Here is a 15,242-nt window from a genome sequence, read left to right on the forward strand (position 1 = left end):
TCTGGAGACTCTCATTAAATATACATGAGGGATAGGATTCTGTAATCTGTATTGTTTAATTCCAGTCAAGTTATTTCTGAATCAAGGCCTTTATTGATTTACTGACTGATTCACTCAGTTATTCATTCTTTCATCATATACCAAACTTGTTCTTTGCAATACAGACACTGGGTCCTAAAGGCAAAAAGACAAAACTAAACAGATATACCATAAGGGAGTGATATGGGAGATACCAGTACCACGTGGTGAGATTAGAGAGCTGGCATCACAAAAGGCTTCACATAGCATTTATTATCAAGGTTAGCCACTGAGTGATAGCCTGGTAGCCTGGATTCAAAGCCCAATTCTACCACTTACCAGCTTAAGACCTCTGCCAAATTGCTCAAACTTTCTGAATCTTATTTTTTTCTCATCAATGAAAGGAGGGCAATCAGAGTACCTATCTCAGAGGACTTTTGTGAAAATTTACTGTGCAAAGTGCTTAGAACAGTGATCTCTCTAGCATGTATCAGAATCTCCTTGAAGTATTATTAAAATACAGGTTTCTGGATCCTACCCCAAGTTTCTGAGTCACTAGATCTGAGATGGGACCAAGAATTTGCATTTCTAACAATTCACCAGGCAACTGCCAGTGCTTAGGCATGGCAGCCTGAAAGCAGAGGGATGCTCCAGGAACAGGGGGAAGTGAAGAGACAGGATGGAGGGCCGCTGACAGACTCTGGAGAGCCTGGGCCCATTCAAGTGTAGAAGTTATCTGAGAGAAACCAGAGAACCTATTATCAGCGATTAGCACCTTAGCTCCATTTATTTTTTCAGAGTGGTCTGCCACCTTGTCAAATCTCTGAGGAATCTGATTCACGCATAGCAGATTTTGATAGCCCCAATAGATTAGTGCTCACTTTTGGGGAAATCAACCCTTAGTGCTCCCTTTTTAGGAAATCAACCTGCACTAATGACTCACAGGCATAAGGGGCTGCTCAGTCATGTCACGTCATCCAGAACCCTGTGGTGGGACCCACCTCATCGGAGCACGGGTACTCCCTATTCCCAAAGCTTTCTCCTCAAATAGTGCATCTCGCTTTTATTTGCAGACTTATACCTATATGGTAACATTGGAAGGCTTTATTATATCCTATCCTATCCTATCCATCTATCTAACCTAATTTTTCCACTCTATGAATCTCAAATATATATATGTGTATGTATATGTACATGTGTTTGTGTGTGTATATATACATATATTTATATACATATGTGTGTGTGTGTGTGTGTGTGTGTGTGTGTGTGTGGTGTGTGTGTGTGTATATAATCACTCTAGACACTGTCAAAAATCATTGATTTTTCCCCTTCTTGGGCAAACCAAACAATTCATGAGTTTGGACAGAAAATTCCTGAACTGTCGCTCCTTGCATGTCCTATTTCTGTAAAAGAAACACAAATCTACTCAGCTGCCCTGTGGCTGCTCCTGTGTGTATCATCCTACTGACACTTAAATTGTGCAGTACATGTGCTAGACACTCCAAAGCCAAGCTAGATCCCAAGCAGTGGTGGTGGTTTTCATCGTGGCGTGGGGAATGAGGGGCCGCAGTGAACACAGACTGCACTGTTTGGGGCATGGCACACTGCAACAAATGGGAAAAGAGGAATCAGAGACACGCAGCTTTCCTCTGCCACCTGAACAGTAACACAGATGTGTTCACGATAAAAGGAAGAGAGAGAGTTACGTGGAGGAAACTGTTCTTGCTGCCGCATCAACACAGAAGGAAGAGGTGAGGTTGGGAGTGCAGAGAACTACTGTGTTTTTTGTTTGTTTTTGCTTTTGCTTTTGTTTTGCCCAAAATAGCTTCGGTCTTGAATCGATCCTTTTGTCTTATAGATATGATTTATTAACAAGCAAAGAATTGCCCTTGCTTTCTGCAGCATTGAATCTAGAGCAAAGCACTGCTTGAACTCTCCCCCAAATCACTGAAGACAAGTCCAAATCATCCAAGAACTCATGTCTTGTATCTTCTTACTGTGATGTCCCACATTTCTATGATGTTTGTTCTCTGTCACTACAGGGAGCAACAACCCCAACTCAATTGACTATAGTCGTTAGCTGGTGGACATTGACGCTGGGAATTCTTTAAGCTTTTAGGAACATACTCATTTTGATCTTTTTTTTTTTTTTCCAGAGAAAATGTGTGTTTTTATTTTTATTTTTAAGCCATTGTTGGAGAAACCAAAATTTTTCTCATAGGATCATTTACCCTGTTCCCTATGTTGGTGGCCCCTCCCTACCTCTCTGTCCCACTCAATGTTTTAGAGTTATTTTTTTCCCCTTCATTTCCAGTCACAATTTGACATGAAATAGTTAAGACGTAGATCAGTATACATAGTAGCCTGTACTTTCAGGTTAGAAATCTGACCAGCTCCAACTTATTTCAATTATAAATCCAGCTAATTTTTATTTTTGCCACTTAAGGCACAGTAGACAGTATAAAGAAAAACTCATATTTCTAATATGGCATTAAAACTTACCTAAATCTGAAAGGACTCTCCCGAAATTTAGTAAGGCTACAAGGTATTTTTCTAGTAGTAAAAATGGTACCAGGTGAGTTAGTTTGATTCAAGAAAGAAAACAGTTTCTTGCTGAAAACTGAAAAGACTTGGATGTTTCCACAGATTTGTACTTTGACCTTGGGAGAGCCACATTCTATAAACCTAGATTCTTTATCCACAATTAAACATTTACTGAAAATCTATTCCATATAGGTAGTAAGGTAAGTTACTAGATCCATCTCCCAAGTAGTTTGTAAATAATATAATGTAGCAAGCATTATGTAGGGGTACAAAAAATATTGCTACAGGAGCACTGAAGAGGGTCAAACTCACCCATCATGCTCATGGAAAGGAAAATCTACAATGAAAATATTCCCCCAAAATTATAAAAACCATAAGAGCAGGGGATTTCTCTATTTATTTATTTGATACCAGGGATTGAATCCAGGGGTACTTAACCACTCATCCACCTCTCCAGCCCCTTTTATTTTTTATTTTGAGATAAAGTCTCACTAAGATTTTTAGAGCCTCTCTAAGTTGCTGGAGGTTGGCTTTGAACTTTCAATCCTTCTGCCTCAGCCTTCTGAGTTGCTGGGAATACATTGCACCTGCAAGAAATTTCTCTTACACTTCATTGTATCCCTAGTACTTACAACACTATCTAGCACATGGTGAATACTCACAGATATTTATTGAATGAATAATGAATAAATGAATGTTTGATACACAAAAGCAAAAATATTTCAAGCTGTTTTTATTGCTTTGAATTATTTATATAGAGTTCTGATTTAATAGAGTGGTAACTTCCAATCTACTTCTCATGGAACCAAGAGATGATGTGCTTTCATCAGTAATGTCAATTCCAAAAGCATTGAGATAAACTCAAAGTAAAAGGGTAAAGGAGTAGAAGCATGGATATCCTGGGAACATTCTAGAGCCACAGGAGCAAATATGTATTATGGGAAAGTCCTCAGAGATTCTGATCCACCCATGTGAGCAAGACATTAACCTGCTCTTTGACAATCACTGACATTGATGGAAGTCCTAGGCTTTCTTCTCACTCAACATTATCAACAATTTGGATAGCATACTTAGAAAATTTGCCAATGACACAAATTTGCATGCTATAACAAATACTAAACACACTGAATGCAAAATTTAAGATCTGAATGATCTCAACTTGAAACATAGGATCATTCTAATAAAAATTGTTACATAAGAACTCTACAGATTAAGAATGGGAAGTGAATTTGGGGAGAGGTATTTAGGGGGGAGGGTACTGGGGATTGAATTTAGGCTACATCCTCAACACTATTTTGTATTTTATTGAGAGACAGGGTCTCACTGATTTGCTTTGCACCTTGCTGTTGCTGAGGTTGACTTTGAACTCGCAGTCCTCCTGCTTCAGCCTCCCAAGCTGCTGGAATTACAGGCATGTGCCACTACACCTAGCTTGGGAGAGGTATATGTTTAACAGAAAAATATATGAAGAAGATTGAGGCTGTGGATATGACTCAGTGGTAGAGTGCTTGCTTGGTATTGGACTTGCCTGGTATTGGACTATAATTGCAGGATAGCTGTAAACTCAATAGTTTCACTATATAGAGATAGATGTAGAAATAAAGATGTGAATTTGTGTATATATGTATGTAATTGCATGTGTGTATTTACAAACGTGTGTGTGTGTGTGTGTTTGTGTATGTGTTTTCCCAGCTCTTTTTTTGAGATTAAAAGCAACTACACAACAATAAGCCACACCTAGCGCTTAGCTTTTAGGGTTCTAGTTACCATGCCCCTTTCATGAATCTACACACACACACACACACAAAAAAAAAAAAAAACCCCGCAGCCACCAAAGAGCTTCTTGAAGAAATGACTGACTCCAAGGCTTGGACTGACCAAGGAAAGACAAGACAGGAATGTCTTGTGCCAGACAGTAGAGGACACTCAGTTATGGGGAGGTGTCCATAGCCTCCAAAGAGATGAACAGGCTGATTAAGACATGCATGAAATCCAGAAATGTTAAACATTGAGACATACATCTAATAAAACAGGTTCAAAATCTATATGAAGAAAACTTCAACCCACAGCCCCCCCCCCAAAAAAAATGCTATTGATACTAAAAGGATCAGCAAGAAAAACAAAACAAGTTGGATTTCACTCCGCTGTTATTTATTTTATTAAAAAATCAATAAAAAAATAAATAAAAACTTTTGTATTATTAGTGAGGACACTATCAAGAAAAAGATAACTCAGAGAATGTGAGAAAATATCTGAAAAGAAATTAATTTCCAGAATATTTTTTTTAAATTAATAAAATTCCACATAAAAAAAGACAAATATCCCAATTAAAACCTGGACAAAGGTTAAAAATGGGCATAAACCTAACAAAATCTGTATAATATACATATGGAAAAAAACTATGAAACTATGAAAGAAATCAAAGAACTAAATAAATGGAGGGGTGTGCTGTTCATGGATAGAAAGACTAAATATTGTCAATTTTAAATTCTTCCCAACTTGAAATATAGATTCAATGTAATCCCAACAAAATTCCACTAGGTTACTTTGTGGTATTTGACAAGTCTCTTTTGTCTAGTTGTTCTGGCCCCTCTCGGGTGCTCTAGGGGCTCCTGCACTTGGTGAAGTCTGGTGCTCTCCCTGTGCCAGGCCCGCACATGCCATCGATTTTAATGTTGAATTTTACATCATGTGAACATTATCTTAATTTAAAAAAATGTAATGTTGAAACCAATGATATGACAACACATTTATTCATAAAGTTATCAAACACTGTTGGTATAGTGACCCGGGTTCATTAAAAATTACTTAACTACCTATAGAGAAATGTGACCATCTAAATTCGTCTTGAGAGCAGTTCTCAACAAAGTTTTATAAACAGCAGTGGCAAAAGGACAATAATCTAGTCTCAATATAAAGAAAGGTTTTTTTTTGTTTTGTTTTGTTTTTGTATAGAGGACTGAACCTAGGGATTCTTAACCACTGAGCCACATCCACAGCCCTTTTTACATTTGTTGTTATTTTGAGACAGGGTCTGACTAAGTTATTTAGGGCCTTTCTAAGTTCCTAGGTTGGCTTTGAACTTGTGATCCTCCTGCTTCAGCCTCCTGAGACACTGGGATTACAGTGATGAGCTACCAGCATCCAGCAAGGGAGGTATTTTTAATCTTGTTGTAATCCCTTCAAATGTCAAAAGAGGTTTACATGTATAATGTAGTGTGCAAACACTGAGATGCAGCCTAGTCTATTGGGGAGTCCAAAGCCAGAGTGTCTGGGTTTGACTTTAGCTCTTCCATGGTTAGCTTGGGCAAGTCATTTATTTAATCTTTGTGTTTTCTTTTCTATAGGGTAATTATAGTACCTACCTAATAGGGTTGTTGTGAGGGTTAAATGAATTAACATAAATGAAGTGCTTTGCAGGGAGCTTAACATATAGTAAGTGCTTGATAAATGTTAACAAACAAAACTTGTACTCCTTTATTACCACTTTAACATTTGTCACCCAATAGCCTCATCCTGATCTCCAAACCCAACTCCAAACACAGACTCTGTGAACTCTTTCCTTCTCTTCTTCTTGCCATTATCATTTACTTTGTTGGCAATATCTCACTCTTTCCAAGATAAACCAGATGAGCTGGTTTGAACCCCACTTCCTTCTCTGTCTCATTTATTATCATCCATTCTCCACACAAGATGACACAGAATTTCCCTTAGTAATAGAAGGCCTAGGTGGCAGTGAAAACTCACAGAAAGCATCTAGAAAAGTAAAAATACCTCTTTCTGGATGGTAGGAAAATGACCATGATCATTTTGTAACAGCTAATACATATTGAGCCACTTCAAAAAAGAGAACTAGAGTCAATGAGAGAAAAGTCTAGGGAAACAAGATTTTGCTCAAATATGAGTACCTTTTAAAAAATTTCTGTCCCAAATGATAATTCATATAAATAAACAGATTCTTCCGGATTTCTGCAATCAAAAGGGTGGAAGATAAATCTGCCATTTTCAATTCTAAAAATTTCATTTAAACTCTGTATTTATTTATATTAAGGCAGATTAATTAGAAAAAAAGGGACCAAGGCATACTGTCTGAGTAAGAAAAGAATAATTGTAGACTATGGATTGCTTCAATACAATTTTAATATTGTTATTAAGAAGCGATAAAGCAAAAGAAGCAAGAAGAAAAAGGCCTATTTAGGTAGCAATTAGAAAGATGACAGAACACAGAATTGATTTGAATTTGTTATTCAATTGTTTCCCCACTTCAGGTTAGTCTGCACCACCCCTTCCTTCAATTTCCCCACTTTCCCTATCTTTTGCTTTCTCTTGCCAACAGACTCAGTCCTGACTGTGCTACCGGCAAGTCAGGACTGTGCTTCCACGGGGTTAACTTTGTTTAGCTACAGATCCACGCTAGATTGCTTGTCTCTCAGTCCGTTTGACTTAAGACACCAGCCTCCTGCTCCTAGTGTCACGGGCTCACACGCAATGGGAATTCTTGAAGCTAGAGACCTTGTGTCCGGGGTCTGTTGGCTGAGAATACTGGCACAGCTGTGCAGCCCGCGCAGGGCACCTTCAGCGGCGTGGGCTCGGCCGGGTGCAGGGCTCCAGCAAGAGGGCGCCAGCGCTCACCGAGCGCAGAAGCCCTGAAGCACCCGAGAGGGGGCTTCCTGACATTTCCTCAGCCAGAGTCCGGGGCTCAGTCATCTTATTAAGAGTCTCTCTGCCAGCGTCCCCCACCCACACTTTGCTTTTCTACCAGCTTCATGTTGGTTGTGGCCGCCCACTCACCCCTAGCTTTAGAACCGACCCTTCAGCACCCCGAATGCCCCCATCCGGGGTGCGACCCCAGGAGTCCTTTCTCATTGAGGCAGCGCTCCTGTAGACAGGCTCCTACGCTAGGCTCCCAGAGGGTCCACACCGCCTTCTCTGCACCCAGAGAAGAAAGGAGGGGCTGTGGGGCTGAGGCAGGGTGAGAGCCCGGGAGGTGGAGTGGGTGGGGGACCTGGAAGGGCGCCGGGTCGGAGAGAGGAGGGAAGAAGAGGCCAGACAGGGGCTTTTGGTTTCCCGGGGTCTGATTGGAGGTTGGCCCGATGAGTCGGAGCTAGGGGCGCGCCCATCTCCACTAGCTCCAGCGAGAGCCGCCCGCTCGGCCCCTCCCCGGAGCCGCTTTGTCCCGGGTGACGGCGGCGGAGGTTGCGGGGAGGAGCGGGCAGGAGGCACAGACCCACCGACCCAGGGACCCAGAGTCCGGGAGGCGGGGCGCCCGGCGCACAGCCCCACGCCCAGGCCCGCACTGCGCGCGCCTCCACACGCTCCTGCACCGGTCCGCAGGTGAGCAGGCAGCTCCGCGCCCACAGTCGCCGGCCCCCGCGGACTGCCGGAGCCGCTGCCGCCGCCGCCGCTGCCGCTGCCTCTGCCTCTGCCTCGGCCGCGCATCGCGGACGCCCTGCAGGTTGGTTTTGTAACCGCGCCGGCCGCTCTCCACTGTACCCCGTCCCGCCTGGGTTGACCGCGGTGGTACAGGGTGATCGCGGCAGGGGGCAGACAAGCGCGGCCGAATTTGGGGACTGGGAAGGGGCAGCGGGGGCCAGAGGCTCTCTATTCACCTATTCGTCAGTCCTTGAAGCGGCAATGGTGTAAGGTCTTCCAGGACCCCCTCTAGGAGGCGCCTGTCAAGGAGCCCCTTCCCCATTTCTAGTGGCCCAAGGGTTCGCTCTCTCAAGGAGCAGCAGCAGGTGCATATGTGGAGGACCGACCGAGAATGACTACTGTGATCCCCCAGATTGAGGCTTGGAAAAGGGGGTGAGGGAAGTCTGACCACCCAAAGATCAAAGGAGAAAAGAGACCACTTTCTTACCAGGGCTTAACGAAATGTTCTGGGGACAAGGAAGGTGCTTTAAGGCACAGCAGGCTGGAATTTTGTCCTGCTTGGGATTAGCGGGCTTGGGTCATCTAAAAATAACTTCAAGTTTGAAAAGTGAAATGGACTGGAGCGTTGGGTGCTGGGTTCGTCCTGCCTGTGGGATGCTTCGCTCCAGAAGTCATCAGAGGGAACTGGCAAATCCCAGCCGCCTGATCCCTCAGCTGCCTCTGGATCTCGCTGGTTTCCAGGGTGCCTCGGTTTGACTTTTAGTTAATGATTTATTCTCCAAGGCACTGCTGTCTTTTTCTTATCCCCAAATGGATTATAGCAGAGTGCATGCTTTTGACACTTCCTTGTTTCTTCCATTGGGGTAGAGATGATCAGTGGACATCTAATGAGTCCAATGCCAAAGCTATTTAAAATATATATATATATATATATATATATATATATATATATATATATATATATATATTGTTTTAGTAAAAACAAAAGGTTTCTTATAAACTTCCACAATTTTCCATGAATGAAGATGAAAAGATTCTACAGCATTCCAGCTCTCCCTTCTCTTTAGTCAGCATACCACCTATCATACAGACTGGAGGCTTTAGGAGAAGTAGGACATTTTTCTTTTCAATGCAACTCAACTCTCACACCTTCATCATCCTTAATTCCACCAACTTCAAAACACAGTACAAGTCTATCACAGGCACAGGGTAACACTTGCTAATGAGCCCTCCATTCTGGGCCTACAGTGAAGATGGCCATGCCCAGAAATTGGAAAGGATCAAGAAGCAGGTCAGTATCAATAGAAGAAAAGGCAGGGGAACACTTGGCTGCCTTTCAGTATCCTGATTGATTTTCTTTAGTTTTAAAGCTATTATATTAAGTATGATCATGATCAGTCATTGAGTTCAATTAGTCTAAAAGGTGTGTTGCACTTGGTTTTCCAATCCACTGCAAAACAAATTGGCATTTATTGAGTCCTTACTATCTGAGTTCAGTTCTCAGGATTTTGTGAGTGGGAAGTGTTCTCAACTAAACTTACAGATCTTAAGAGCTTTGAAAATGCCTCGTGTATGCAGGTCCTGAAGAACTTACCTAAATCTGGGAGCACGGGGCTCTCTCCAGAGAAGAATAATTTACAGACATAAATGCCAACTTGAGAGCTTTCTCATTTGCTTTCTCATTGCACACCCTTTAAAAGAACTACTTGCATAATTATTTGCAGATAGTCATATATAGTGCAGAAACTAGCGTTCACTTTGTTGAGATCAAATTTGACAGTACTGAGGCCCCATTTTCCTATTCCTTTTACTTTCTAAGCCATTCACTTGATTGATTCAAGCACCTACTGTGTCCTACGTAGGTCCTGTGCCAGGGACTAAAACAATGAAGCACATACTTCCCAGAAATCAGTCTAGCAGGAAAGGATAAGAAAATAAATGATAGTGATTCAGCATGGTGAATGTTTAATGCAGATAAGAACAAGTTCAGCAGCAGCTGAAGGAAGGAAGGGTACAGGGAGTCTGGAGGAGTTGGCAGGAGAATCCTCATTTGGACTGGATCTGAAAGGGTGGTTAGAGTGCTCTAGAGTAGGCACTAGGCCTTTTACGTTGAAAGTGGTGGAAAGTTCCATTTCAAAGAAAGATAGGTGTTCTGAGGTGAGGGGTTGGCAGGAGAGTTTGATGTTAGAGAACCTGGGTTGTGAATATACTTTGTGGAAGAGGAGAAATATACAATCTTTAATATGATTTATTTTAATGTACATTTTGCAAAATATAAATTTGGAGATGGTGAGGAGGTAGGGATTGCAAAAATGAATGAGCTCAGAATTGAGAGCATTGGTCCAGCAAACACACACACACTCACAAACACACACACACACACACACACACACACACACACACACATACACACACATATTAAGTGTGCCTGAACCAGTTGGAATAGGGGAAAGTAATGGGAGATCTACAGAGAGCTATGTGAGAGGGAGAACAGGTGGCACTTGAATGGCAATTGGTATAGAAGGAGAAAGTTATATGTTAGGTGGATATTCAGGCCTTTGACTGAGGTAAGAAGTCAATGAGAAACAGCAGGTTCAAAGAAAATAGTAATTTAAAAATTTTGAACATCCAAATGAAAATGCTCAGTAGGCACTTTAATTTTCAAATGTAACTTCTTCATTCCTGGTGCTAACCTTCTGCTGATCTTACTTACCTGAGACTGTCTAGGGCTGTCTTTGGCAAAGAAGGAGATGAACTTGATGGCAGGAACTTGTTTCTACCTCTGTCTCCAAGAGTGAAAGCATAACTCAGTTATTTGAACTACTACCAGTGGCAATAATAATGATAATGAGAGCAATGTCTAATGTTCATTCAGTGCATATTATATGCTGAGCACAAAGAAGTTAGAACTGCACTTAGATTATCACATTCAGTCCTGCTGCTTACCCTGTGTGGCAGGCGCTATTGTTTCTCTGACATAATTGATAAGGAAAGCAAAGCCAAGAGAGGATATCTTGTCTAGGCATACACTTAGTAAGATTTATATCTAGTGTTAAAGTCAAGGTTCTCAGCATTCTCAGTTACCATTGTGAATTGATAATAACTTTGAAATAATGCCTATTTATCCTATTTATCTCCCTGTGTTTGAATATTTGTGGCTATAGCCATAAAAGAGAACTGGACTGAGTCAGAAGTCCTGGCTTTCAACTGGTTTCTGCACCTGATTTGTTGTATAGCTTCCTCTCAGGCTTCAGTTATTTTAAATCTGCATCACAATAGAAGAGGTTGGCTAGGTGCTCTTCAAGCAGCCTCAGTATTCTGAAATCCTGCCATCCTGTCTCAAATTCTACTACTAGAGCCTTTGTTTTTTCGTTAAGATTGTGCCTGCCTGTCACGTTTAGAATACGAACACCTTTGCCGAAGATTAACTCAGATGTTGCCTTGTCCTTAAGGGCCTGGTGTGAATGAAGCCATAGAGCAGAGCTAAAGGGACTATCTAATGTTGAGGGAGCCCAGTTCAGGGAAGAATCTTTCATAGGCCCTAAAGTAGAGGAAGTCGTTACTTAAGCTCTGTGAGCATTTCCTAACATACTTGTTATAATATTGTGAGTATTGAAACAGATAATGACGTAAACTAGGCACCACACATCAGTTGACTTCACTGAAGGTGCTCAGGAAATGGGGACCTCACCCCTTGCCTCCAGAGTAATGGACTTGGAGAAAGAAAATGTCAAGTGTTTTGGAAGACAAACTTTCATACTCCATAGTTTTGATAAGGGCTAACCCTAAGTTGGAAATCATCTGTCTATCTGTTTGCCTTAGAAAGAATTATATTATGGGAATATAAAAACACACAACACATTAAAACATTCCGTAGTATGAATTGCTCACATGTGCATTAATCAGTTTCCTGCTTAGATATAAAGAAGCTTCAACATTCTACTTCACAGAATTTTGAACTCTTCTTTTGCCAGTTTATGAGGTGGTCAAGTTGCTATAAAGAGATAGTATTGTCTAGGGTTGATGATCCTGGGTTCTAGGATTATGGTGAAGAATATCAAGGGGACAGAATGACTTCCTATTAATTCTGCATCTGTGCTTGTTTGAATTCCCATCTTCCTCAAGCGCTTTCTGCCCTTGACTATAAAATAGACACCGTCCTTGTATCTTTGCTGTATTACTAACTGCGAGGTGTAATATATTATAGACTAAATTAATGAATGTAGTTGAGGAATGGAGGAGCCATAACCTTAGCTGAAGTTGGTATTTTAAAATAATAATAAATTGTATGATTATGAATGGTGCTTTTTAGAAGTTAAAGAAATGTTTCCAAGAATAGCTCAAATGTCCTGTAATTCAGAATGCCCACAGAAATATTTTCTATAGTGGAGTGTGAGAAGACTGTACTTTCATATTTCATCTCTTCATGCTCAACTCACTGTGAAACAAGGGCTGAAACAGAAATCCCGAGTTTTGGAATATCTGTATGAAGACATTTTAGTGGCCACTTTTGGACAAAAGAACTATATAATTTGTGAGCTAGATACTCATTTGTATGATAGTTGCTTTTGTGGGAATAACCACTTTATTCTTTCATGTGATTGACATTTGCCTGCCACAAAATATTATAAGTTCTTTAAGGCCATCAGCCATGCCTGAATACATCTCTTCCAGTGTTGGGGAGGAGGTATAAAAAGCAGGGACTTGGCATGAAAAGGCCAGGATTCCAATCCTGGTGCTGTCACTTTCCAGCTATGTGACCTTGAGCTTCCCATTGACCTAACAGTCATAGGAGCTGGCATTTGTTGAATGTGTTCCCTGTTCCAGACACTTTGCTCAGCAAGCTGCATATATTATCTCAGTTAATCCATATAACAACTCCTGGGGATAGTTATTATCATCACTATTCACAGGTGAGTACACTCTGAAGTCAGGAGAAATAAGCCACTCAGTGCCAAGTCTCTGAGTTGCAGTTATCTACGAATTTGGAAAATAATTCTTGATTTCCCCATCTTACAGAGGTGTGAGGGTGACCTGCCAAATGTTTTTGCACTGAAAACTAGAATGCTCTGCACAGATGATAAGGTAACTGTTATAGTAGCGACCTCCCACAAGACTAGTTATGGTTGAGTCTGATACAGCACCATGTCTGTGAGGGGAGGGAGTTCTTCTATTTGGAAAAGGTATTATATAATATATTAAGAAGACTACATACCTTTGTTCTGTTCTTTTTTACAGAGAACTGGTTTCTTTCAAGGGTAACTTGTTTGTTGTCAACACCAAGAGTGGACTGATTAGGTCAAGGCTGATCAGGCCATGGAACTGGGTCTATCTAGTGAAGGCGGAAGGAGAATCTGGTTTGCAAAGAAGAGTTGAGTGCCAGAGGGTGTTTCAGTATAAACAGAGAAGGCTGAATGTCAAATCCAAATTTAAGGGAGGGAGAGGCATGATGTAGAGAGCAAGAAGAGGAAGTTATCACCAGATATACGTCAAGGTGGGTTACAGGACATGAAGTCTGCTCGAAGAGAGTAAACATATTTCCCAGTGTCTACTGAGATCTCTCCACTCATCAGGAAAACTAGGGACCCTTGGGCCCTGATATATTTTAAAAATTGCTTTTGCTTGGACATATGTGCTTCCATTAAGTTTTTATAAAACAGAAAAAGTTATAAAAAGAGGAAATTAATTTTAACAGATTCCTGTGTGATTCTTACAGGCAGCCCGAACATATGACCTCTCCAGGAAACAAAACTTCTCTAAATAGGCCACTGTGTCCAGGGTTGGCGTGCCCACTTCCTAAGTTGAGCTGATGTGTGTATGGAAGTTTTGCTGTGATGCTTAGAATAATATTGAAAGGGCATCTCTGCTCAGCATCCTCCCTGTCTGGTTTTTCTGACTGGCATTTTCCAAAGGAACCAGTAAGTCGCTCTGGGTTGAGAGCAGGGTTTAGGGCACAAGGTCTGCTAGTGTATGGTGTGAGGGGGCTGCTCTGTAGACAAGTAGAACCCAGTTTCTAATGTTGTCTTAGAACCCAGACAGGTAAGCAGAAGCAATTGGAGGGAATAGATTCATTTTTCTGCAAACATCTCCTTTACTCAACACTATAGCAAGATGGCCTTTACAGCTCTGCTTGTTTTGCCCCCAAACCCAACTGAGAACATATACTTCATCTTGTTTGCAAGGAGGTATGAAAACTGCTGAACTTGGAGGATGAAGCTGGCAGTGTCTGCCATGCCAGGTAAGCAGAGTTGGACTCTCAGCTTTCAGGAAAGACTAGAAGGGCTCTGAATCAGAGTGAGGGGCTGGGTCTTCTCCTGCAGCCCTCTCCTATGGTACCCAACTTAGGGCTGAGATGTTACCTTTGGGAAATACGTTAGTCAGATTTCCATCACTGTGACAAAATACCTGAGAAAAACGATTTCAAAGGAGAAAATACTTATTTTGTCTCATAGATTCAGAGGTTTCAATCTATGGTCACTTGTCCCTAGTGCTGGGGGCCTCTGATAATGCAGAACATCATGAAGGGGAGGATGTTGTGGAGCAAAGCTGCTTACCTCATGGTGTCTGGAAAGCAGAGAGAAAAGGGAATAGGGAAGGGAGCCAAGGACAAAATGACAAAATACACCCTTGGGGGTATGCTCCCAATGACCTATGTCCTTCAACTATGCCCCACCTCCTAAAATTTCTAATAGCCTATTCAGTTTTAAATCCATATGAATGCTCATAATCTGCTTATAAAGTCAGAGTCCTTATGATCTAAAGGCCCACCTGAACACTGCTGAAGTGGAGATCCAACCTTTCACACATGAACTTTTGGGGGACACTTAAGACCTAAATCTTCACATTCTTCCCCCTCCCTCCAAAGGCTGATGTCTGTCTGACAATGAAAGATGCACTTAGTCCCTTTCCAAGAGTTCCTGTGGTCTAATTCCAATATCACGTTAATGTCTAAGTTCAATGTCTTCTGAGACTCAAGGCAAACTCTTAGCTGTGAGCCCCTCTAAAAATAAGAAAAACAAAACCAAACGACCATAATAATAATAAAAATTACATAGACCTGAAATAAAATGACACAAAGTAAACATTCCCATTACAAAAGAAAGGAATGGGAAAATAGTAGGGAACAACTTGTGCAAAGCAAGACCTGAACATAGCAGAGCAAATATTAAATCCTAAAGCTCCATGTCGGCATCTGGTTTACACCGTGGCATAATATGAACTCCAAAGGTCTTGGGAAGCTCCACCCCTGTTATATCAGATTGTCTACATTCCTGGCATCTCTACCCTCCTGGGATCTCCATTGCAAC

General features: G+C 41.5%; 1 protein-coding gene across 2 annotated transcripts in view; it reads left to right on the forward strand.

The window, feature by feature from the left end:
• Positions 1–7,711: 7,711 nt before the first annotated feature.
• Positions 7,712–15,242, forward strand: part of Rcan2 (regulator of calcineurin 2) — a 240,797-nt gene continuing 233,266 nt past the window's right edge. The window contains exon 1 of one of the 2 annotated variants that reach the window (XM_076858624.2): positions 7,712–8,017. The gene's annotated coding sequence lies outside the window, so the exon portion shown is untranslated. The remainder of the gene's footprint in view (positions 8,018–15,242) is intronic. The other variant, XM_076858625.2, reaches the window with a different exon arrangement.

The sequence above is a fragment of the Callospermophilus lateralis genome, chromosome 6 (assembly GCF_048772815.1).
Source record: "Callospermophilus lateralis isolate mCalLat2 chromosome 6, mCalLat2.hap1, whole genome shotgun sequence".
In the NCBI taxonomy this organism is placed as follows: Eukaryota; Metazoa; Chordata; class Mammalia; order Rodentia; family Sciuridae; genus Callospermophilus; species Callospermophilus lateralis.